This window comes from Chiroxiphia lanceolata, chromosome 1 (genome assembly GCF_009829145.1).
Source record: "Chiroxiphia lanceolata isolate bChiLan1 chromosome 1, bChiLan1.pri, whole genome shotgun sequence".
Classification (NCBI taxonomy): domain Eukaryota; kingdom Metazoa; phylum Chordata; class Aves; order Passeriformes; family Pipridae; genus Chiroxiphia; species Chiroxiphia lanceolata.
The window spans coordinates 118,830,867-118,856,641 of NC_045637.1; the positions used below are offsets into that span (position 1 = coordinate 118,830,867).

Genomic DNA, 25,775 nt, shown 5'->3' on the forward strand with positions numbered 1-25,775 from the left:
CAAAAGCACTTGCTTCCTTTTCCAGTCACTAGCAGCTTCACCCTGGGTTACCTGAATTAGTTCAGGGTCCAAAGTTTCCTTCCTACCCTGCCACTCCACTCCTGCGTGACAGGAGCCCTAGGAGTACTGGCCAAGCCTCACCTGTTGGAGGGGTAGGACGGAGGAGGAAATTAAACAGTCATTGAGAAGGCTCACATAAAGTGGAAAGATAATGACTGCTCCAGCCAGCTCTAGCAATCGCCGCACAAACTTCCCCACACGGCACTGCCAATGCAGCTCGCTCCTGACTGTGACACACCTGCTTGCTGAGAGCTGTGCTGCTCCGTGCCAGGGCTGCCCACTGCACCGACTGCCTGTGACTGCTCTGCGCTCCGAAACAATGCAAGCAGCAAGGGGGAATCAACCAACCCCATGCACTCCACTTTGACACACAAAGAGCCAAACTCAGACCTATAGCTCTCAGTCTTGGTGTAGTAACGCACTCTTCGCATCCTTGCCACCTGCGTATGTGCTATGTACCAAGGCCGAAAGTCACGCTTTTCTGTCTGTAGAATCCTCTACGTGATTTACAGAACATCACTGAGCACATTTTAGGAGAATCCAGTGCTGGAAAATGATTTTCAGTGAATCTTTTATTAATCAACACATGCCAAATCATATCTGCAGGGGGAAAAAAAAAATCTAAAAGAAACCCAAACAGAAATAATAGAACAATTATTGCTTGAAAATTCTGATTGCCTATAAATTATAACTCTATTCAGCTCCATGACAATTTATGTTTTCATTTATGAAACCATTCTTGTTATTAACTTTCAATCTTGTTTACTGAGGGAAGTAGGAATACACCAAGCAGGCAAATCATTTTAAACCACGTCTTGAAAACACAGGATTATGGCACATGGGACACGTTTATTACCACTGTTTTAGAGCACCTGATAAGTTTAAAATGGGCCCTATTTCAAAAGGCAGGGGTTGGCTAGGACAAGGCAACTTACCATGACCGCAGTTTCTAATGTAAAAGTGTCAATGTGCTTGGTATATTCATAATGTGTTTATTCTCATTACAGTTTTCAATTTGTCAGTGTTTTACTGGCATGCAACCACAGAGCATAGACAGCTATTGCTGGTTAACCTTGTTATTGCAGACAAGTTACAAGTCCTGACAAGAGCCTGATAACTGTGCCTACTTATTTTAAGCCATACATGAGGAAAGGGTAGGAGGTTCAAAGTAAGTTACGCTTTCCTGTGTGAGTCCCCATATGATCACTCAAAGTTACTGTAAATATAAAAGCAGAAATGCCTGATTGCCTTTTTGTCACTATGACGCTAGATAAGAAGGTAATCAAAAAACAGAATCAAACATGAGGCTGAAGTTACAAAAGCGTAAAACTCTAGAGTCTCAATCCTCTAAAGCAAATGTATGGATTTAGTCACCTGCACAGGTGCTTGCAGGATGGAGGACTCATCCACTTGCAGATAGTCTTTCCTGGAATCTATATCCCAGAAGAAACAGTGATCAAACAGGTAAAGAGTGGAAATTACTGTTTCTCATGGCAAAAATATGCTTTTCTCCTCCTCCTTTTCCTCTTAACATGTTTACTGCCTATTTATCTGTCTCAGCACCTTGTTGTATCCTGATGTAGACTTTGATTGTAAACTTGCTGGGTCAGAATAATCTATTCTCCTATTAATTTAACAAAACCAAAACAACTTGTAAAAAAACCCCCACCATCTAGCCCTGATCCTTGACTGAGGCCACATATCACTGCTGGAATGTAAACATGATCTTACTATTTGACCAAATGCTCCACAGCAGTTAAATAATAAATATAGAGTTGTGTAAAAAAAAAAAAAAAAAAAAAGGAAAAAGGTTAGGCAATTCATGGATGCAATTTCTCAGATCATGGCAAATCAGATAACACTCTTACAGCTTCCCAAAAAGAGATACCAAAATAAAATCTTTTAAATATTCAGAAATGTTGGCCATGTGCTGTTCTTTAAAAGTGAGGATCATGGATGTGCAGGCCTACAACTAAAAGATTCATTTCCTATTTACATTTTGTCATCTAAATTAGAAAACCACCAAGCACTGCCAAAAAAAAAAAAAAAAAGGAAAAGTCATCGATCTTTAACAAGCATCTGCCAGTGGCCATTTGCACATCAATTCTGATTATTGTCCTGCTGTGGAAAGAAGTGGTGCTGCCCTGTGTATACCTTTGATTTCAGCAGAACTTTCTTATCATTAAGGTCTATTAGAGTTCATTAGTGTCCTACAACATGAGCAGCCGACATATGGGAGGTAGAGCAGAGAGAGCCAGGATTCTGCTCCTAAAGAGCATCTGATGCTGCTTGGAAATCCTGCGTTTTCAGTCTAGAAAAATGCTGCCTCTGAAAAGGCAGTATCTTACACATAGCATTCTTGCAATAGAGTCTCATTTTATCAGAAAGTTAAAAAAAATAAATCAAATAGCTATACTTGGAGAGCTGTGGAGCTGCTGTAAAATTTAAAAAATCCTGCTCTCATTCATCTCTTAATATTCCCTCAAATTAGATGGAGAGAAAAGATAGTTACCTGCTTCACCCTCACCCTTCTCCACCCTGTCGTTTAACCACAGAAAAGACTGATTTATAACAACAGTAACTTCTGTACTATCAGACATCTACAAGTTTTCAGTCTGCAATTTTACCTCACATGAGTAGATACTGCAGACTTAACACGCTTCAAAAAGTTAGAACCATTTAATGAACTACTACTAATGTGACTACACTTCTGAGAACACGCAGTTCTTTCAAATGTGTTTCCAAGTGAAATAACGCTTCTGAGATTTATAATAACACATATATTTTTTTTTCCTGAAAATTCAGGACTCAACTAGCTGCAAAGCCAAGAGTGGCATGTAGAGATATCTCCTAGCTCTGGACTGGACCATTTTCAAGATAGATGGCTTTAAGTAGAATTATGCTTAAATTATTCTTAAACATTTGAAAGCTGGTTATTTTCTTCTTTTAAATCTATCTCGACCCAATTTTGGTTTTAAGAAAACAAAGTAAATTAAATGTAAAACTGTCCATTTCTGCATTTGTTGTTTTGCAGTCCTGTGAATGTTCTGCATTAGGATACCCCAACTCAGATTAGAAATTTCCTACGTCATTTCACAAAACTTCAAGATGGAACACCTATTCCTCTGATAAAATGTTTGTTTAGAAAAACCTGGTCTTTTAAGTGCAAGCTTCCTGGTGCCAGTTTTGCCACCTTGGTAAATATTTACATATGAGTCACAAGCCTCTGAACAAAAACTTGGAATTGGGAGCCTGACTGAAGCACTGTTATTAGTACACATATTCATGTTTCACTCACTGACCTTGTATCTGCTACTTTTATGGGAAAATCAAATGATTTTCATTATTACATTCAATTTCTGTCCTATATTTCAAGCCACCTTTAAATTCTACTTCTTGAGGCTTATGCTGATGTGTAAACAGAATGTTTCTTTATGAATCATACAGAATTGTCAGCACCATGGGTCTTGGGGTAAAGTTCGCACATTGGATAAAGCTAAACCTCAAGGGACTTTTTGTTGAGTCTGAAATGGCACATTTAAATCGATTCTGTTTATATGCAGTGCACAAAAGAAGCTTATTTTTATACTCCGATACACCTCAGTATCAGGAGGTGAAACATCAAGAGTAACAAGGAATAAAGGGTGTAACAGACATTCCACCAAAACCAATATACTTTAATGTACACGAGTTGCCATGCCAGGGTTAATCCCATTTTTAGCTCTGTGGCTGACAGTCCATAGGGACTATGGTGTCTCCACACAGCTATGCTACATAGGCAGCCTCTGTAACTGCCCTTCGGCCAGTAGATTTACATAGCAACACACTGTTTTGGAAAAACATCACAGTTGAATTAAGGTTGTTTGTTTGTTTTTCTTTTACATTAAGTGCCAAGCAGAATTTAAGAACGGACATGAACTGTGTGAGGTCCATCACCAAGGGATTCCTGGCCACCAATTTACCCCAGTCATTCACCGCTTTGAAAATAGAGGCTGACTTTTCTTAACCAGTTTCAACTTGGGATCAAAACAGAAAAAAATGTATATATAGTCTCTGTTGCAATCCTCATCTTTATCTTCACGAGGCCAAGATCATTCCATATACACCAACCCCCCTGATGCAAATAGAGAGTCAGAGATATCAGGCTGATCACCTTGCACTTCTCTGCAAAAGACTGTTGGGGACATGAATCCCAAAAGAAGTTGCAATTGCAAAATAAGCCTCCTACAGAAATGCAGGGAATGTGCTGGAAAGAAAAGACCTTTCCTTTCCGCCATGCAAGGTAAACTACAGCAGGTATTCTCTTACAGGTCTGTGTACTACCTGGACCTTTAAGGTGTCAGAATTATATACTTCCCTGATCTGCAGCAGAACAAAAAGAACCAAGCTTTAAAACAAAGAAAAGCATTTATTCACCTTTTTTTTTGCTGAGGCTTTAGATTTGGAAAGATGTGACAGAGAAACCCCAACAGTGAGGGGAAACAAGACAAGGGAATTCATAACTAAATATATGACATTCTTTTTATTAGAGTCACAGTGGCTGATGAACTGAGGGCAAGCTGCTCATAAGGTGAGGTATATAGGACACGACGGAGAAGGGTTTGAGTGGACAGTAATACAAGTGTTACAGAGTAAAAAGGTGAGTTATATTCCCATCAGTGTGCGACCTGCTGACATGGTTTTAAACAGCACTACTCTTACTTAAAATGTGTTAAAACACAGTAGTTAGCCGGGGTTGTAGTGTAGCTCATTTTTCTAGTGCTAATGATCATGACTGCAGGAAGAAAAACTACAAAGACCATAAACTAAGTGCAAGCCAATATGGGAATACCTCCATGTTTGTGGACAGACTGCCCTATTTATTGCAAAGGCATTAACTGGGACATCTTCTCGTGGTGTTTGAATGGGTAACAAGATTATCCTTAGCAATATCACAATTAAGAAAGTGTGCAAGAACAGGCTGATTATCAGAAACAGCACAAATATTTTATTTTCCTGCCTGAAAATATTTGAAAGCAATAGAAACAAGTATCTGGTGCCAAAAAAATACAAATATTATCACTCCAGCATGAGATTCATGAGCCAGCTCTCAAATTTGAATCCAAACATTACTGACAATTCTTTAAAAAAAGTTCAGTAATATGTTTTTTAAAAATTCAGATGTTTCTGCTATTACTTTTTTCATCTAGATCTCAAAGGAGAAGTATCGGAATATGAAGAGAAAGGTCTGGCAGTCCTGCTGAGCAAGATGAAAACACAACAGGAGCTAGAAGACTCACAAAACCAAACAACCCCTCCCAACTGTTTCTTTTGGTGCGTCTTTTTTTTTTCTACATTTCTCCAAATGTGAAATCAGGAAAAGTGTTTTTATATCTAGGAAATTATCCCTACATTACTTGATATGTTCTTCTCAATACTGATTATTAGACTATTACTTATGTATACTTGCTGAGAGTGTCCTCTCAAACTGACTGAAATTAAAGGGACATTAAGGCTAATTCCCCCCCTCCGCCCTATTTTCTGGAGCAACTGTGGAGAGCTGCAAGAACCTGTGGTGGCAAAGGACAAGTCAGTCCCTAGTGGTGCCTACATCCACTATGTGGCTGCAGGGGCAAGTAGGGGTCCCAGGAGGTTACACAGACATCTCCACCGTCCTTGTACAGGAACCACAGAGATCCACATCCCAACTGTGCACGCTGCTGAGCCCTGGACTAGCTGGGGTGGGCAGACCGTGGCTCTTCACCATTGTCCACAGAGAGGAGAGGCAGAGGGAGATGCCTGAGTAGTTCCCAGGGAGAGATCTGAGTGGAGCAGGGGCTGGGGCTCTGGAGGCAGATACAGGCACAGGTGTCCACAACCAGAGTGCCGGAGGGAGGGTCACCTCGCCAGCATGGGTCCAGATGGCATTGCACATGGCTCTCCTCTTGCTGGAGCCGTGTCTACTGAGGCAGCACCTAAGGTCACAGCAAGGCTTGGCAGACACCTTACAGAGCTTGGATTTGGAAGGCCAGTGGATTTGCAAACAACAAGCTGCTATCCCCTAATCTGGGGAGGGCTACCTGGTGACCTTCCAGAAGACAGTGCCTACCAGCCTTTGCCCTAGGATGGGCAACCTGCCTGCTCCAGGAATAATAAAAAAAAGGGCAAAACAAAATACAGTGGTGCTCCTCCACTTATCCCAAAATTACAGCTCAGGGTCAGTCATTCCTTGTCTAGGAGACTCCCAGAGAGAGCATTGTTTGGCTAGTGATATGTACCCAGAGCATCTGGGAATGTTGGATCTGCGCTTGGAGGCAGCAGCTCTTACCAGCCAGGTGCTGTGCATCAGACATGGTGCTTGTCAAGGGGCCTTGGCCAGTAGATATGGTGCCTGGTCAACGGGTTTTGATGCTCCCAACAGAGCTAGCACTTTCTACCTTATGCTTGAACACTTTGTTCTTCCTCCCTGCTTCTCCACCCTGTGCGTGGCCACATGCTTCGGCAGGTGCGCGGATTGGTGGGACATGTACATGGTACCAAGTGGCAGAATTGGTTTACCAGGGATACCACAGTGACTGTGGGAACAAGTCCAATGGCATGTCACACAGTGTGTGCCCCAGGGATGAGACTGAGACAGTCGAGGGATACTGCAAGGGTACCTCTCTCACAAGGATATGACAAGAATCAGAGAAGATGATTGTCTGGATCACCAATAGTTAAAGAAGCCTTGAGAGTGACATAAAGTGACAGAATAGTCAGATTTCCACTCAGAACCACAAACTCCAGAAGTCTTGTGACTTATACGTAGTTTTTATGATTTTTTTTACAAGTTCCAAGAGCATGAAAACATGATCTAAATACAATGAATACAGATGAATACATCACTCAACCTGAAGCAAGAGAGAGGGTGGACTGCACTGTGCATCTCAGTAAAGTATTAATATAATAGGAGGTGTACCAGCTCATCTTATAAAACATTCTTCATTCTTGTCCTTGAGCTTAATTTGTTGTTGAGGCACATGCCACAGTTGAGTATTTCAGCTCATTTAAGGAGTTACAACCCAGCACCATATCGAGGCTACCGTATTCCAAAAGACTGAACAGCGCTGTTAATCACACCTTTCCAGCAGATCCAGAGAGGGAATACCATAAAATTGTTGAGTAAACAGTGCATCTTCATTGAATAAAGATGAAAGCTCAATTTGAAATATTTGAAAGTAATTTTTAAAGAAAAAAGAAAAGGCGTGAATTCTTATTACACGTTTGCACAAAATCCTTTTCTGCTGCTATTATGGTGTACCTTCCTGGGATAAATGTGTGCTTTACAGCACCTACATTACAATGTATAACTTTTAACACTCACACTTTATGCTGTAACACATGCACAGACACTTTTTTTTTTGCTCCTTGATCTTCTTCTGGATATGATTTCTTAAGGCTTGTCTACACGGGGGAAGTTAAGCAGCATAGCAATTCCAGGATAACTACTCTGTGATAGCTCCCTGTGGACACTTCATTGCAATAAAAAAAAAGACTTTATTTGGGAATAATTACTGTGCATTGTGAGTAGTGGAATAATTATTCTAGAATAAAATTCAGTCTAATTCCAAGATCCATGCAGGAGTTTTTGTCTGTTTGTTTGGGACTTGGGCTTTTTACCCCAGAATATGAATACTGTATAGGAGTAGGTAGAACATTTTTCTTTTCCCCCCGGAATAGCTATGTTAGTCCATTTTTCCTTATAGATAAGGTTATGGTATGGAGCTAAATAAAATGTCTGTCACCTGGATTCTTATTAGTTTGAAATGTAGTTTTTGTCAGTCCAAAATAGCTATGTTGGCAGATAGTAACAGGCTAATGGGCCTTTCCATGACAAGGATTTTCTATTCCTTGGTAACAGGAGGATTTGTCCTCCTCAGCATACTCTTCAGATAGGAAATCTGTAGCTGGAAGCCAAAGTGTTACAAATTTTATTTTGTGGGATCATGCTGGAATATATCTTCTCTTTTGTACATCTCTAGCAAAAAGAGCAATTGTCTCTGGCCCATAAATCCAGAAGACTCAAATTGTGACTGGTAAACTCTTACCTAATAGTGTTTTGTCTCTCCTTTGTCCCTAAATGCAACTCGCTATTTATTTCAAGCAATTAGGTAATAGACAAAGATCCGAGAAGGCCTTGATGCTTTGCCTGATAAGCAAAGCTGAAATAGCTCTCCACCTGGCCAAAACACAGGCCAAACACAGGCATCTCTCCTGGTCTTGTAGCACTGATCTTTCTCCAAGTTCACTCAGGCATCCTCTATCTCCTGTATTTATTACCTCTCCTGCCTTTGTATTTTAACTGGCTTTGCTCTCAGGCTGTGGGTGGAGTGAAATGTGTAGAACCACCTGCCCATGATGCTGTGTTTCCATTCAGCTTCAGGAAAAAAAGGTTTATTCAGTAATTAAAAACTCTTTTTTTGCCTTTAGATGTGCCTAAGTGTTTCTAGCAGAAACATAAGTCACGCAAATGAATCCATTTCTCATTCATCTTGGTGGCCTGCCTTTCCCTTTCGAAGATATGTAATTCTGCAATTCTGGTTGAGGGTGATCTTCAGGGTCCTTAGTCCTTTCATAATACAGCCTTTCATTTTCCTTCTTACCCTTTAGCATTTTTAAGGTGATCTGGCAGGAAAGGATGTTTCAGATACAGAATGTGTTTGTGGTACTAATAGTCCAGTGGAGATATTTAAAGCATTCCATGAACCATAAGGAGTTAAATTCAACTATCTTCAATATGAATCAGCTTTATGTACAGATAAATTGCCAGGCAAAGAGCAAATTGCAAATGTTTCTCCTGATTCTGTGCACACCAGCATTTTTGGTAATTTTTAAACATTCTATATTATCTTTTAAACAACAGATGGTGTTAATAAAATTATAAACCACACCCCATAAAATGCCAAACAGCAATAGCATTTTCCACGGAAATAATACAAGGTATAATATTTCCACATTTATGAAAAGCTGAGCATGAAAAACATTCAGGTTGCAAAAGATAAGACCCAAAATAGTCCTTTTCATTTCTTGTTAATGCAGCTTCAGCATTTTAATTAGTATCAATTACTGCAAATGGAGTTTTGGATGTGTTTTAACTTGTTGAAAAGTTTCAAAAAAGAAAGTTTTTATTTGTTTGGTATTAGTCTCACTGCAAGTTCAGATGTGCCATGTGAAAAAAAAAAAAAGGATTTACTTTAAGAAATGGAGTTTGTTTTAAATCACTTAAAATGAAAGAGATGGATGACATGTTTAGTTTTTTGTGAGCTCTGAGTATTAAATTACTTAATAAAAGAAAAGTAAAGTTTGGCAACGCTAGGTAAGTAATCAGAAAATAATGAAAACTCTCTTAAATAGGTGACAAGTCAAAGCTCTATCAAGGGCCAATTTATATTCCAGGAAATCTCACGTTAACTTTGATCGAAGCAAGAGCTTTTGGTCCTTCCACAGAAGGAAAAGAATACAGACTAGTTAACGTAGAGATCTTTATTCTAATGACATTTTTTCAACAGTTTATAAACTAGATGGAAACAGACTGGCTTTCCCCTTCAGACTAAACTTGTGGTCTGAATATCAGTGCAGGAGAACTCTACAGTAGTTTCTCACCTACAGTATGGAGACATATGGACAAAACAAGTGTCTTCTATACACGCAGGAGAATGCCACCAAGCCTGTCATCACTTGGGTCATTCAGCACTTTCTCTGCCTATTTTGAGCCCAGCCTGCTGCCTTATCACATTATGCTGAAGGGAGAATCTGTTTCTTCTCTCCTCCATCTATCTTTTTGATATTCACAAGGCAGTCCTCTTCCCCCTGAGAAGCCCAACAGTCATGGCAGCTCAGCTACTAATCTTAAAGAAATGAAAGCAGAGTGTGTTTGTCGAGAGCTGGGCAAGAAGTCTGGTATTGAGGATCTGAGCATAGCTAGACTGCAGCACAACGAAGTGTGAACCCAGTCAGACTCTGCACTTAATTATGGAAAGTAGTGATTATGCAGGATGAAAGTCCCGTCTCAGCCAACTGCTGCCAGGTCTACCTGTCTTAAGGTGTTCCAGCAAGGTGTGTGGCTGAATCCTTGTAGCTCCACCCTCCTTTCACAGTCTCCTGTGGCATGTGTGCATCTTCATTTTATAGTCTTCAGGGCTAGTCCTCTGAGTGCAGTTTGTATGAGTCAAGAGACTCACGCTGGCATTACCAAGATCAGAATCTAGCCATTTGTATGTCTGAGCACATATTCTCCTTGAAACAAGTTTGTGGTAGCGTATTCAGGAATGTTTCGCACTTGGGTTCAGATCTGGTTCCAGCTGGAGTTCCCTTGTAATGTTCCAAATCTCATTAAGTTAATGAGAGTTTTTTTCCAGCAATTTCAACGGGATTCCCTGTTTCTGTGCCCACATCTTCAGCTCAGTCATGCACATGGGAAGCCAGGGTAAGTGTCGGGAACAACAGGTCACAATCCATCCTGGCTGCTCCCTTCGCAGCAGGACACCAAGCAGGGAGGCAGGGCAGACAGGTAGCCACTCTTGCCCACCTCCCTCATGCCTTGCCTTCCCCTGCTCCCCAGTTTTCTCTGTTTATTGGTATGGTCAGAGACTTGAATTTAAGAATGGAGGATAGGAAAGTTGCACAAGTAAAAGGAAAATTAAACATGAATTCCGTGGAGTGCACACTGACATTACAGTGGTGGGCAATGGTGTGACCCCCACCTACAGGTCAAGTTCAATTATTTAACACACGCTCTTTTCCTTTCCAAGTATATTATCAAATTGCCCTGTCACATCTGGCTGCCTTGTTGACCAACCCAAAAAAAAGAGACTTCAGACAGAAGAGACTGCCCTCAGATGAACTGAGGCTGGAAACCTTGCACAACAGGTGACAAAGCTGACATTTTCATAGAAAGAAGACTGTAGCAATCAGGACAGTCAAACCAGTACCTTTAATGAGAACTAGATTCACCTACACAAACAAGTTGAATGGACTCAGAGATACGTATCTTCACATACCCAAATCATATACTTCCTATTAGCACTACAATTATTATACAGACTTACTAAGAGAAGACAATCTTCCTAAATATTTATTTAGTGTTGATAGAATTGCTTACAAAACCTCTCTCTCATTCTGAGAATCTCTTACAAGACTCCCTTGTTCCCAAGTTCATTACTGCTACTTATATTATTACTGTAAATCTTTCTAATGCCTCAAATGCTTGGCTCAGAAGAACATTTTTATAATGAGGGTGGGGCAATGCAAAACTTTTCCTCTCCTAATTCATTGCTAAATTGTATTTGCAAGTTCAAATGCCAGAGTGATGAAATCACAATATTATTCATTGGATTTTGTTTGATTATTTGGTAGTGTTGTAGGGAACGTATCTGTAAAACAACATGAAAAGCAAAGCAACAGAGCTGTAGGGGTTTTCCGGAATTTCTCTTCCGCACACATCAATTTTACTGTATGACTGTCCTGAAAGATTTATGCTTTGTGTTTTGAGGGCCAGGTTTTAAATGGCTTCACAGAATAAAAATATTAAAATTTAAATGCAACTTTAAAAATGTGTGTTGGACCTCTGGGCCTTCTGAAGAGGTCAAGTTCAAGACACTTATAAAAAGACCATTCCCAGAGAGACTGCATGGGAAAGCCTATTAACATTACTGCTTTCCCTTTATTTCCCCTTTGATCATAAAATAAGGTTATGGGTGGCAAAAGCTGTAATGGTGGGAAGATCCCAAATAGGATAGTATGATTTAATCTAGTGAATATAAAAACCCCCAAATTATCAACAACAATATGGTGGGTTACCAAGCAAGAGCATGATTACAAAGTGCCTTGCTAAAGAGAAACAAAAACAAAAACAAAAACAAAAATATGGAAAAAAAGGCCCTGCAGAAGTACATAATAGGAATGAAGGGGGGTTTTTTAAAAAAAAAGGAAGAGAATTTTCATTCTACTTCTTCTTTAATTAAATCTCATTTTGTCCATATGACAAAAAGCATAACTACTATTTAAAGTTTTCCTAAATATTGAGTAAAAATAAACAAGCTCTGCATCTGTCTTAGGAAATAACAAAGGACAATTATCTGTTTACACTAGGGACATGACTCAAAATCTCCATATTCCATACAGAGAATACCCTTTTCCTACTTTTGCAGGCCTAATAGTGACAGTGAGTGATTTAGGGGAAGACAGGGAGAATATACAAGTCTGTATAAGCACTTCTGAGCCCATTTTCATCCAAACAAATTGGCTTTTGATTCTTATATATATATTATACTAAAAGCTGGGGGGGGGTTCTCAATTTTACTGTACAAGGTAAAATTTAGAAAATATACTATATGAACTGTCTTCCATTGCTTTTAAGGCCATTTTTTTACTATGTGGGTATCAAAAGGTCCCTAGTGCAAAACAGTTTAAGCGCATTGATTTTAAATAGTCCTATCTAAATAAAAGCAAAATTTGGCCCTGAATGCCTCTAAGCAGAAAATTCTGTTACTGTCATGAATATCTTAAATGTAATCGTTTTTCTTTTAATTAACATTCTAAAGAGAAGAGGAAGTTGGAAATCCAGATAAATCTGTTATGAGTCAATTAAGAAGCTAGGATTAGCATATGCAATCAAGATGGGTGCAGCAGGATTTCATGGAAGAGTTCATGAGGAAGCAACCAGGATGTATCATTTGCATGGGCAACCTCCTTGGTTTGTGTTCTGCTCAACCTCAGTATTGTTGACTTGACTCACTGCATGAATATTGCCAAGCAGTAGCAAACCACGATTTCATTTTCCTGCTTGCCCAGATACAACTTACCTTAACTTGCAGTTTTAAAAAAGACAAATCATATTAACTATGGCAAACAGTATTGGTCCTTTTTTTCTTTCTGCAGATATTCTTTTTAATAAAATCTTTTCCTAAACCCCAGTTGTATGAATATGCTGTAGATTGTCCTACTCCTTCCTGCATCAGGTAAATGATATTGAATACCCCTCTTAAAGTAAAGTGGAATACCTCACACATAGGCCACCTGAACAATGGAAGCCTTTATCAGCAGATGATTGATTAGTGGAAGGTATAAAAGGAATTGATGATCTCACACCAGTTACTATCAGATAAGCGTTTATATTCTAAAGCCGATGGACAATTTACAAGAGAATGCAGCACTTTTATTTTTGTTTCTGTTGTTAGGGGTTGTTTGGTTATTTGTTTGGGATTTTATGATTTTATGAGTACAGAGCTTGAAACTTTTAACATTTTCAGCAATTGTGGAGAATCTATCTTTCCATAGTGCATCTTTTCTTCAACTAAACCAAAGCTATGAGTATCCCAGGATAAAAAACTAGTATTTTCCTAACTTCACATTTCACAGAAAGAAGAATTCAAGGCTTTTGAAATATGATATTCAATGGTAATAATTTAATATATATCTGTGATCTCAATTGTTTTGAGAAAAGCTGTACATAGCACTGCAGAACAATACAAATTTAGTACAGCTGCTGAAAGACAGTCATGACTGAACTCATTTTCAACATATGGCATGATTTTGCTTAGATCTATACATTGAAGGAGTTTGATGAAAACTAAACAATTGTTCATAGATCTCAAGCCTCAGTTACCATAGTTCACAGAAAGCCATACACCTAATGCCAGTTAAGAAAGCTATTTGTTTTGTAATGACTACAACAAGAGTATAGAGCATGAAGAAATGAGGAAAACTGAATTTCAGCCACCTGAAGCTGTGTTAAAAGCTCATGTCTGCTTTTGCTGACTTCACAATCAGTAGTTATGATAGGCTTTGCACAACACTGCTTTTCCATGTGTTGACCAAGGTTTACATTAATACTAGTTTAACACAAGATTTGATACCTTCAGATTCAACAAAGAAAATTATACTACTTCACAAATGTAGTTTCCTAACTTGATTTTTTGGGAAAAAAAAAAAACAAATCACAAATCTGAGTTATTTGTGGGGGTTTTTTTGAACATGCTGCACAATGAAAGATGGCAAGGCCCTGACATTGCAGTAAAGACTGACCGCTATAATCATGGCAAAGATAAGCCTTTATTGTAAGACAGAGACTTCAAAGTCTCAAAAGAAACACATCTACTGGACCTTCTTTTCTCTTACTGAATCTTGCTCAATTATATTTGTCTACATCATAGCCAATCTAAAAAGGGGAAAAAAAAAGAGTAAGGAACCCTACAATTCAGAAATGCTCTACGTGGACTACATTTTTAGAGGGTGTAAACACATTAGAATATATCAATGTATATGAACAAATTTGTGTAGAAGGGTGTGTTTCAAAGACTTCTCAATGGTGCACACTATTAAAATCTGTCTGAGATCTGTTTGGAGAAAGCAACAATTATATTTCTTATTAAAGAATATGCAATTATAGCCTCTTAGCACTTCCTGCTTCCTTCAACAATGAAGACCTGTCTGCACTGAAGATTATAAAGTCCTCCACTGTTTCACTGGGTCACCAGACTAAACAGGCCAATCCACTTTCACGGCAATTTATTCCAGATTTTCTCTTTTGGGCCAACTTCTTTTATAATAAAACTGGGCCTAGCAGGAGATTTACATCACTGTCACTGCAGGAGAGCTAGACCCTGTAAAAAGACATAGAATGCTGTTTAAACTTAAACACCAAAAACTTCTGTGAAGTCCCTAATGTATTTATTCTCCTATCTGTTATTTTTTTTAATTCTTCATCAGACATTGACAAATACGGTCTTCAGACTTCTCAGGTTTCCACAAAAGTTACCATAGCCACAGTTCCTTTTTGTTTATGGTATTTGTCTGTCATCCGAAAAACCGGAAAGTCTACAGTTCAGATTTCTCAGGACCATAAATGGTTTGATTAAACTACAGATGTTAATTAAAACCCAAATCTGTATCTTTATGCATAGCCAGAATAACCAGCTTGTTAGCTAGGGAAAGCCCAAGATATTTAGAATATCCATACTGTAGGATGTAGATCACAAATGGGAGGGTTCCAGGACAGCTTTGTAACCTCCTCTTCAGTTGTATCAAGCAGGTTTGGGGAAGGGAACACACATGGGACAGACTGCCTGAACAACTGTGCCCATACATCCTATACGTGGCAAAAGCAGTCAGTTATGCCACAGCAGAGGAAACCTGTGCACTGGACTGCTGTCATGTTGTTACCTATTTTTTGAGGAATATACTGCCCCCTGATTTTGCAAGTTTTCAAGTAGGCAAAATGAAATTATTTTTAAAAGAGGAATAAGCATCTTTGAATATAATTACACTTTCCCTAAAAAAGGTCAAAATTTTAATATGTAGTTCCATTTTAATTTAGATAAATTCCATAAAAATATAATTCTAACCTCGTATCCCACAGGACTCAAAACCAATATGAGTGTCTAGCCATGCTAGCCATTAGAGCATCTAATGGGAAACAGTGAGAATTTTCATTATAAATAAAACGCAATCCAACAGTTTCTGTGCGGTCCTTTGCAATACAAAGTAAAAATGAACAAGAAACTCTACTCAGAGAACCATTACCACCAGATATCAAGTATTGGTGTTAATATGAAACCAACTGTATGAATTATCAGATACTGATTTATATGGCCTAACCCTATAAAGGTTTTTGGTGCTCCAAAACTAAATTTTTCATCCCATGGTTCCCTACCAGGTATCCAGTATCATGTTTAAAACCGTGACCCTCCTGTGGCATACGTAGGGAGACAACTGGGTGGCCTGGAAAACAGTCAGCACAGTGTGTCTTGACCTCAACATGAGTGGAGTTAACCGGGGAAAACATGAGGTTTGTCCCAAATCTAAAATCCTGCCTCCTTCTTAAGCCAGCGCTCTACCTGAGGGTTACCTCTAAAGACAAGGCTGTCTGAGAGGTGCCTCCATCCACTCAGTATCTACACCCTGATTCTTTTTATGAAAATAGGTTCCTGTGATCTTTCCTTCAAAACTTATGTTTTATTAAAACATAGCTGGAGGAAAAGCTGGCTTCTCATCTCCCTCTATATAACAACTCTATGATTAGAGCACTCACACAATCATGGGATTCATCTCTCCTGCCCTGAAAGGCCCCAATTCACAACTCCTCTCACCCCAGGGAGGACTCTGACCACCAGGCTGATGGTTATTTTAGAAGAGGCAGTCTCGACCCTTCTGCTGAAACAGTGCCCTTGAGCACAAATGAATTCAAGATCATAATCTAATGTTTAGGTTATTCCCAGGGCTGGGGCACACAGTGAGTTTTCTCGGGATTATTTCTGTCTTCACTATGTTAAATTGTTGTGGAATACACAAAACATCCCCCTCAAAAAAAAAAAAAAAAAAAAAGTAAAAATAGTCCTGGGAATAAGTCCTATCATTACTGCTGTGACACTGCTGCACGTCAGGGAATCTGGGCACACTCCAGTAGTGACCAGGAGGCCAAGATGACCAGGACACTTGAGTGGAAGAATATCGCGGTACTGATGTCCAGAGGACTTGGGTGGGCATGAACACTCCTTAAAAGCCACTTGGGAGCCACAGGTGGAAAAGGAACTAACTCCAAGGCATGAATCATGACAGGCAAACGTAGTGCTTTGAGGTTTAGGCAACTGCTTAGCAGAGGTTTTGTGAATCACAGCTGTTTGTTCAAATGTTTCAATTCCAACTGAGTCTCACATTTCACACCATCCAGATCCTCTTATTGATCAAAACACAAGTATTGACAGAGACATATTTGTGGTCACCAAAATATCTTTTTATTTAAGAAAAAAACAGCAGCAATTACCAAAGAGAGTTGACATGGAAAGCATTGAGTTGTTACCTTCACAGCATAATCCTTGTCATAGCTCAGCTGACAGACTGATTATTCAAAGTATGGTGCACCTATGGCTGGGAATCATATTGCAAGGCTTAGGGCTTGACACTAAAACTGCCCTGTCTGTCGATAAATCCCATAGAAAGAATTTTGCTAAATCCTATTTTCACTTCACAATATTCCCAAGGTGAATATATAATTTTGCAGAAGTAAAAAGTTTATTTTGACATTTGACTTCCACTCCATGATAGAAACATTAGCAAAAAGCCCTACTAACTAGATGCTATAAACTCCAGACCAAAGACATGTTGCTTTAAAACTTCCTCATTCTGGCCATGTTCTGTTTAGGCCCCTACAAAATCTCTACATTTCTAGTAACAAAATGTATTTTTGTCTCTAAAGACAAACAGTATGTGAGATGTTTAATATTATCACCTATAGCAGGAAAAACTTTTTCACTGAACTTACCAGGAATACAAGAAAAAAGGTAAATTTCTTCTATTTCTTCTGTGTTTGTAAACCTATTTACCAAGACCTAGTGACACACCTTGTAACTCCTAGTTAGGTATTTAAAATTGCAACATGACTACAAGTGAAATGTAATTCATGAAATATATGCCATATTTGATAAAAAATGCATGTAGTCAGAATCATATGATGATTTAATTTGCATAGATGTAAAACCTGAATTTATTATACACAACCTATATTCATAAAAGTAGACAGTCACCTGGTTTCTCTTCACTGGTTTAATCTGGCAGTCCCTCACTAGAGGCAACAGAATTTTTAAAAGCAGCCAAGATGAACCAGACACCGAGGGGAAGGAGAAAAGAAGAACAGACAATGAGCAGGAAAAATGGTTCACACAAATATTAATATAACTCCTTCAATCCTTTAAAAAATTGCACTTTTTAGACTGACAGAAGATGGAGAGAGCAGTCAGACAAAACAGAAGTGAGTTTCATATCACTGATGTACGCACAATAAGTTGATTTTTTTCCTAAAGAGAAGTTTTAAGAGGAAATCTACAGGATGCAGCTTATTTTTTTAAGTAATCCAAAGATCTTGTGAGATGTGGAACAGAAAGTAGTTACCGTCTTGGAGAGAAGCTGAATGGACTGAGGTACTGTGTAGCATCAAGGCTGGAAAACACAGGTCTTCACTAAGTGATTGGAGGACACTTAAGCCAGTCTGGAGACAGATGAATTTGTTATTACTGACAAGATTCCCATTTCAGAAAACAAATTTTCAGGAGAGACATTCAGATAGTGAGGTGGCATAGGCCTAAGCTTGGGAGATTGGTGTCTAACCAACAAAGAGTAGAATAATCAAGACTGCAGAAATACCCTGACGATACATTCAGAAAAAGTCTGACTACCTTCCACTGAGTCAATAGCGAGACGGAACACCAGACAAGGTTGAGGTACTGCTGATAATGGCCACTTGCACCTAAAATATGCACAGAAGGCTACAATGCATGGTTGTATTTGTTCACTACCATTTTCATCTACAACAGGTAATGCTTATAACCGGTTGGAACACAGTTACTCAAACCACGTCTTAACATTTCAACAACCAGCTGAGACATCTATGTGTAGACCATGCTAGTATGCAGGTTTCTTTGTTATGTTTCACAAGTAACAACATATAAATAGTTTACAAAACCTTGGCTGTGGGTTTTTTATGTTAAGAAGGAAAAAAAGACCCAAATGTTATTTTCAGTTTCTTATGTGCTTAGCTTAAAGCAAACCACGAAAAAAGCAAACAATCGTAGGGCATGCTAGGTGGCATGTAGTGTTTTTCACTCATATAGCATTATTCATATACTACGAGCTGGAAACAAACCATACTTGGTAATGTATATATTACTTGAGAACAACATAAGTATCTGAGCATTACTGAGAGTTCTGTTGCTCATCTGTAATTTCAGGCAGAAGATGGCCTTCTCTGTCAATCATGGGTAAACATAAATCTCAAGTATCCACACATTTATGCAGTGTTTCTTCTTGATAATGAGCATTTCATTTTCCCAGCTAACATCAGATAGAGAAAAAAAAAAAAAGACACGTATATATTTGGTTCCTGGATCTACGTGGATGCTTTTAACCCCATTCTACTCCTCGCTGAACTTCGTTTTCCACCCCTCTCTACTCATGTCTAAACATAAAGATATTTACATGTCTGAAAGGAACTGGAAAGCAACTGGGATATTTCCCAGAGGATTTTAAAGCTCTTCTCACACAAGAGTCACAGTAGCACTTCAATAAGGAGCACCTCAGGAAAGGTCTCTGACATAGTTACAATTAGCAGATTCATCACTTTCACTATCTCACTTGTAAGTGAAAGATGAGAACAGAAATATTTTCAGTTAGTATTACCCTTCCCTGGAATCGCTTATGTCTGTAACCCTTACAGAATGGGTCATCAATAAGACGGCCTTTGGATAAACGTACTTTTACATACTATTCAAAGTCCCTGCAACTGGTGGGACTTTGAAATCTCATGTATATCTTTCCTTGGCAGGTTCTAAATCCACAAATTTATGAGTAGCTTATTGTGATTCATATGCCACTTTCATTTTTGGCAGGTAATGCTAATGGTATTGGAGAATGACTATTTGAATGAGATCTGCACCCACTTCCCTCAAATCAGGACTCTAAAAATGCTCAGAATGGAGCTGTCAGCATAAATAAAAAAAAATTAAAAAAAAAAAAGCCAACACTTATTCTGTATAGGGTTTTGACTGTACAATTCCAGGCACCAGGGAAGAGCAGGATGAGCAGGACTTTCTATAGTTCCTGTAGAAGGCTGGGCAAGCAAACATCTAGGGGTGGACACTGAGGAAGAGGAAATGTCTACGTGTCAGTAACAGGAAAGTTATATTGTATGCCTGCTTTTTAGGCATGCCATCTGTGCTCAGTCATAGCATACAGCTTTCATGACATGTCACAGCTAAAGGGCAAGCAATATATGTCTTGCTTCAGTGACATGAATGACATGACTTGGTACATAACTCTCAAACACAATATATGGTTGTCCCATATGTTTTTCAGTGTTTAGACCCATGCTAAGTATTTTGATACTGAAAGCACTGAAAGTGCATTATAGTGAAAACTGATGCACACTAGGTAAGCAAGAGCACCTTACCTATACTAATGCTGGACTTCTCATTATGTTTTGTTGACCTGTAACTATACCGTAACATTCAGAAAATATTGTTTACAGTAGCCTAATAACAAGCAATTCTGTTCCCATTACTGCTCACAATCTCATGTTAAATATTTTTTTCCAAAGTAAACTGGCCTATGTACTTGAAAGGTACCACCACACTTTTTTTTTAAAGCTGGATAAATCTTATCTTTACAAAAGGAAATGTGAGCTAAAAAAAAAAATGTATTTTGACTAATGTACAAAATTGATGAAAAATAAGGTTTACATTACATTTCTTTTTTAAAGAAGCATTTTCCATAGCACACTTAAGAATCTTTAAGAGGGAGCTTGGTCTAAATTCAGTTCCAGTCCTGGATCTGCTCTTAAATCCATGTGTAGCCTCAGGCAAATGTGTTAATTTTCCTGTTTCAGTTTCCCTGCCTTTAAAGTAGGGATAACGCGACTAACCCACATAGCTTAGCTGCAATTTGTAACAATGAGTAACTTGACTATTAGATTTCTGAGACATGAAACATGATTATTATTAGGGCTTACTGACCAGCTAGTCAGAAATGTGATACAAAATAAAGGAGATGGATCTTTGACAACAGAAGATGCAGGTTAGTCAGTCAGTCAGTCTGAGTAGCTCTGTGAGGAGGCAGCTCTAGGGAGGGGGGAGTTGGACTTATAAAAGTGAGAATGTCCCCTTTGTACTGATTTCCTATTTATTACCCCATAGTATCAAAAGACCATAGAACGCTAAATTCTCTCTGAGAAATGAATAGGTCCAAAGCACTACAACAAATCAGCTGCAGGCAAATAAATTTTTATCTGTGTAAGTGAGCTTGATGTTATTTTCTAGTGGAAATGTCAGAATTGATTAAAGACCTAGCATTTCTATCTAAACTGAGAGTAGTGAATGATATGTTTTAAAGGGAGAAAAAGTCAGAGGACTGATAACATGGAGATAATGGGGTAAATTAATTTCTGGTGTTGTTGCATTAATTTGGTACTCAGCATACTGGGTCCAAATTTGCACCACTGTACACAGTACAAATAGGAGTGCCTTTTAATAACTATGACAAAAATACTCTTCCCACTGGCAAGGTCAATATTATTAATTGCTATTCCTATTATTAACCTTTGGGCTTGTGTATCCTCCATGGATTAATGATTATTCAATAACTGAGCTACAAGGTTAACTTTCTAATAGCAATTAATAGAAGGGCAAACCGCTGGTTAACTAGGAAAAGCACTGACTTATCAACTTCTTGGCCTTGGTCTTGTTTATGAGACATGCAAAGGTGCCTACAGGAATTGTACCTGTCAGTTCCCAGAGCTGAAAGAGGAAATCTGCCTCAAAGTCGAGACAAATAAAAAACGGAGACTGGGCTGACATCCGGGGCCCCCTCTCTTCTCAGTCTCCTAGGGAATAAGAAACAGCCTCAGCTTTCAGGGAAACGTGCACTCATTGCCAGGGTCCTTCTCCAGGAACTCTGCTTCCAAATCCTGCATCGACGAAGAGGGAGAAGAAGGTCTTAAAAACAAAAGAAAAGAGAACAAGTACTTCCCCAAGGAGAAGTTTCACGAATAAAGGCAATTCTCAAACAGCGTTACCGAGGAGCATGTGGTGCCGGGTGAAACACCAGTCAGGAGCACCAGGGGTGATGAGCGGCGGGACCCGACCCCGCTCCCGGCCCGATGGGGAAGCGGAGGTACTGGGCGGGCAGAGGCCTCCGGGGGACGCATCCCCAACCCTGAAAGGCCGCCAGCGCGGTCGCGGAGCATCGCTCCCTCAGCTACTTCAAATCGCGGGTGGCCGTGGGGCACTGCCTGCCCGAAAGGGGCAGCCGCCAGGGCGCTGGGAGTAGCGGCGCGGGGGCAGGTCTGGAAATAAAGGAGTAGGGGAAAGATGGAGAGAAGGGGGAAACCGGGGGCCGAGGAGGGCGGAGAGAGGGCCGGGGGCGCGGTGCCGGGGGAAGGCAGTGCGGGGACGGCGGAGGGTTCCGACCCGAGTCGCACGGCGGCGGGGCATGGGGGGCGGTAGGGATGGACACTCGCACACCCCCACCCCTCGGGACTTCCACCAAGTCAGCCCCACCGCCACGCGGGGCCGGGAGCCGCCGGAGAGGAGGAGACGCCGCGCACACACACACAGACACACGCTACCTCCGCGTTCCAGCCGCTGCTCGGTTCTTTCCCCCCCCCCCACCCCCCACCGCCGCCGCGCAGGCAGGAAGCAGCAGGCGTGGAGCCGAGCGGCGGCGCAGGGCTCGCAGTCCCCCGGCCCCAGTCGGACCGGCCTCCCGCGGCCGCGCTGCCCCGACGGCACCGCCGCCCCCTCCCCGGGGGCAGCGCGCACCTCCCCGCCCGGAGGGGCCGTGCGAGACAGCGGGCGGGGGGAACGCGGGCACACACACACACACACACACACACACACATATACACACACACACACGCGCACGCACACCGCACAGACACGCAGGCAGAGGCAGGGCTGCCCCACGCCGGTACCTTGCTGCCCTGGTGTTTTCCGTCCGGGCTCCTCCTTGCTGAGGCAGCTCGGAAGCGCAGCCGAGCAGGCGGGTGCGTGCGTGTGTGTGTGCCTGTGTGTGTGTGTGTGCGCGCGTGCATGCGTGTGCCTGTGTGCGTGTGTGTGTGTGTGCCTGTGTGTATGTGCGCGAGAGCGAGCGAGCGAGAGAGACTCTCCCCCCTACCCCTCCCCCTCCTCCTCCTCGCTCTCCTTCCTTTAAACGCCCACTCCTGATGGGTGAAAAGACAACTTGAACTTCAGTGCAATTAACTTCGCCGGCGCCTCGGAAGCCGGAGGTGTCGCCGGCCTCGCCCGCCGCGCTCCCATGAGTGAGTCGGTCCCGCTCCTTCGGCGTCGCTCCTCGGGGACGGGGGGGACGGGGCCGTGCCGGGGGCACCCGCCGCGCTGATTTACCGAGGCCGGCGGTGCCGGCACGAGAGGGCGGGCGGGGGGAGGCGCGGGGCGGGTGGCTCCGCTCGGCGCTGCCGCTGCAGGAGCTACTCGGCCGGCACGGGCTCACACCTGCCGCCGCGCCGCTGGCGCTCGCCGGCCCCGTTCCGCTCCGCTGCCGCCTCATCCACCACCGGCACAGGGAGAGCAGGGGGAATGGGTGGCAGAGGGGGAAAAAAACCCAAAACGTAGAAGTTTGGCAAAGTTCTCACCCGGCCCCGCGCGCCTCCCGGCAGCGGTGGGTACGGGGCGGCGGCGCCCCCGACGGCGAGCGGTGCGGGGCGAAGCGGCGGCTCGGAGCGGGCTGGGGGGTCGCGGGAAGCCGGGTGGGGGTCGCGGGGTGGTGCTTCCGCGGGGCGCCGGGGTTGCCCGTCGGCCGAGCGGCGGCGGCTGGCCCAGCCGGGGGCGCGCCCGTGGCAGTGGGTGGCACATTCCCCCCGCCCGCCCGCGGCGCGACCCGGCGCTGCCGCTGTCACGGGGAGCAGTGCCAGGAACTCGCTCGCCTCTGTGCTCCAGGATTTTATCTTTGATTTTTCCGCTCCTTCTCCGAACCCGCCACCCGAGGTTTTGCTAAACCCTCGCCCCTTTGTCGCCGTCCCTGCCGGCTGCCCGGGGGAGCGCTCCTGACAGGCACCTGCCCGACCCGGAGTTTCCCTCTGCCAGTCTCCAGCTTTCTCTGACTGCGAGAGAAACTTCGCTAAAATGCAAGTTTGCTGAAACACTTTGCACCAGCTCCTGAGCTGAAATGAGTTTAAACTGAGGAAAGCTCTCCGTTGGTTTTCGTCCATCCAAATGAGCGCGGCACTTCTGAGAAAATAATTCTCAAATTCAGATGCAGAGACTCCAGGGCATGTGATCTGGAGGTGCCCTTTCATTCTGGTCCGTGCTGCTTGGGTGGGAGTTAGCAGCAGCCCTTTATTTCTACTTTATATTATTTTGGTACAGTGTATTCGTATATTTGTCTGCTGTAGTCTGCTGGCAAACATTAGCATTCAAGCTTACATTTTTGACAAATGTGCAGACAGGAATAGCATGAATAGGCATCTTAAATATTAACAACCTAAGCATCTGTTGTGAAACAAATTTAATATATTTACTCTGTTTTTCTCACATTGTTAGAAAAGGTTACAATAAGTGTAAAATTTCAGCTGTAGTTAGCACAAGGAATGCTTGGATATTTCACTGTCTCTTCAAGCATTTAACACAATCACCAGATAGAAATGTGTCAAATCAGGCGCACTATTCAAAAACAACTTGAAACTGTAAGTGTAGAGTGTATAGACATGAATGTAGGATGTTCACCGCAGTTTCTATCTTCTAATTACTCTGCAGCACTATTTGTAGAATTTGAGAGTGCTCTCTTCAGTCCCGTACTCCTATATGCTCTTTAATATGTTTTATACATACACTAATTTTCTAATTCACTTTCTATTTGAGATTATTGTTAGTAGTACCTTGCTTTTTCAAGTTGAAGCAATGGTTTTCCATGGAAATGTGAAATAACATAGAGTAGGTAAAAAAATGAGCAGACAGAAAATGCGTGTTCACGTATAAGCATGCGTCTGAACAGACAACGCACACACATAATAAGGCAACAGAGGAGAAATTAAAATCACTGGCTAGTATGCTATGTATGCCCACTCCTGAATACAGCTAGTGGAAAAGAAACAACTGACTCCAAGGAATTCCTCCGTCCCTGGAATAAAACTGTTCAGAGTAGAACAAGAGCACAGAAGAGCAAAGTCTCCAAAAAGACTGTAGAGTTATTTCAGGAATCAGTGCATTCCTTCCCTTTTTCCCACAAGTCCAAATATGTAATAAATAAGTCCTTTGTATGCAAAAGAGTTTACTGGAACAAAAAATATTTAAATGAAATGCTTTTTGTGCGTGCACTTTGAAAAACTGTCCATTTCCTTTTTATATTCTTTTTTCTTAATACTTTAAATAGGAAAGTAACTCTTGCAGTTTCCCCTTGCCTGTTATTTTAGTGATTCTCATGATTCCTAACCTGCTGCTGTGCTCCTAAGAAAACACTGTAAAGCAGAGTCGATCTGTAACTCGCTGATGGGATATAGTGCTTTGGCAGCATGAAAAGCAGAGAGAGACTGCCCCACCTTGTATGTGAGCAGGACACCTTTTTGGTTTGCAGCGTAGGCCCAGCAGGTCAGCGGATGAGCACCTGCCCTCTGTTCATGTGCTTCCCAAGGCAGGACAGGCAGCGCCAGCCCTACCTGCAGCCGTTCCTGCAGCCCTGCCAGCATCCCACAGGCACCGACCACCACGTTCAGCCCTGCTGGGGACATGGACAAATCCACCCCCGCAGCACAAAAACCTCTTACAGAGGTTTCTCCTGCATTTCAGGTTTGAGCTAGAGAGGGGTTTACTGCCATTTAGAAGACAATCAGCTGAAGTCTGATGTTCTTGTTAAAAAACAAACGACCAAATCTTTTACATGTATCAACTATTCAATTTTTGGAAGTATTGTCACCTTTTTATTGTCATCTATTTTTTAATCTAAGTATTGTCGGAGAGATTTGAAGTAATCCTTTAGGTTTCCAGCTGTATTGGGGGAAAAAAAATCAAGAATATTTTATTAACAAAATAGCATGTAATATATAGAAAAAGATATTAAAAGCAGATTTCTGAATTAAAAATTGAGGAAATATGACTTCTGAAATATTTTAGTCATATTTCTAGGAACTATGGTATTTTAACATAGACTCTAGTGAAGCATTTTATTGCCTTCTTGTGTATAACTGCCATTGCTCTCTC

The 25,775-nt window shown here is 41.4% G+C and overlaps 1 protein-coding gene and 1 long non-coding RNA gene across 4 annotated transcripts in view; one reads left to right on the forward strand and one right to left on the reverse strand.

The window, feature by feature from the left end:
* Nucleotides 1-16,788: 16,788 nt before the first annotated feature.
* On the reverse strand, nucleotides 16,789-22,695 carry LOC116785582. 2 transcript variants are annotated; one of them, XR_004356596.1, is made up of 3 exons: nucleotides 22,535-22,625; nucleotides 21,344-21,529; nucleotides 16,789-18,061 (listed from the first exon to the last, which is right to left on the reverse strand). It is a non-coding gene; the product is annotated as an uncharacterized LOC116785582 (long non-coding RNA). The 2 variants fall into 2 exon arrangements; XR_004356595.1 differs by having other exon boundaries at nucleotides 16,789-21,529; nucleotides 22,535-22,695.
* Nucleotides 22,609-25,775, forward strand: part of SATB1 (SATB homeobox 1) — a 91,885-nt gene continuing 88,718 nt past the window's right edge. Inside the window, exon 1 of one of the 2 annotated variants that reach the window (XM_032685302.1) lies at nucleotides 22,609-22,882. The gene's annotated coding sequence lies outside the window, so the exon portion shown is untranslated. The remainder of the gene's footprint in view (nucleotides 22,883-25,775) is intronic. The other variant, XM_032685264.1, reaches the window with a different exon arrangement.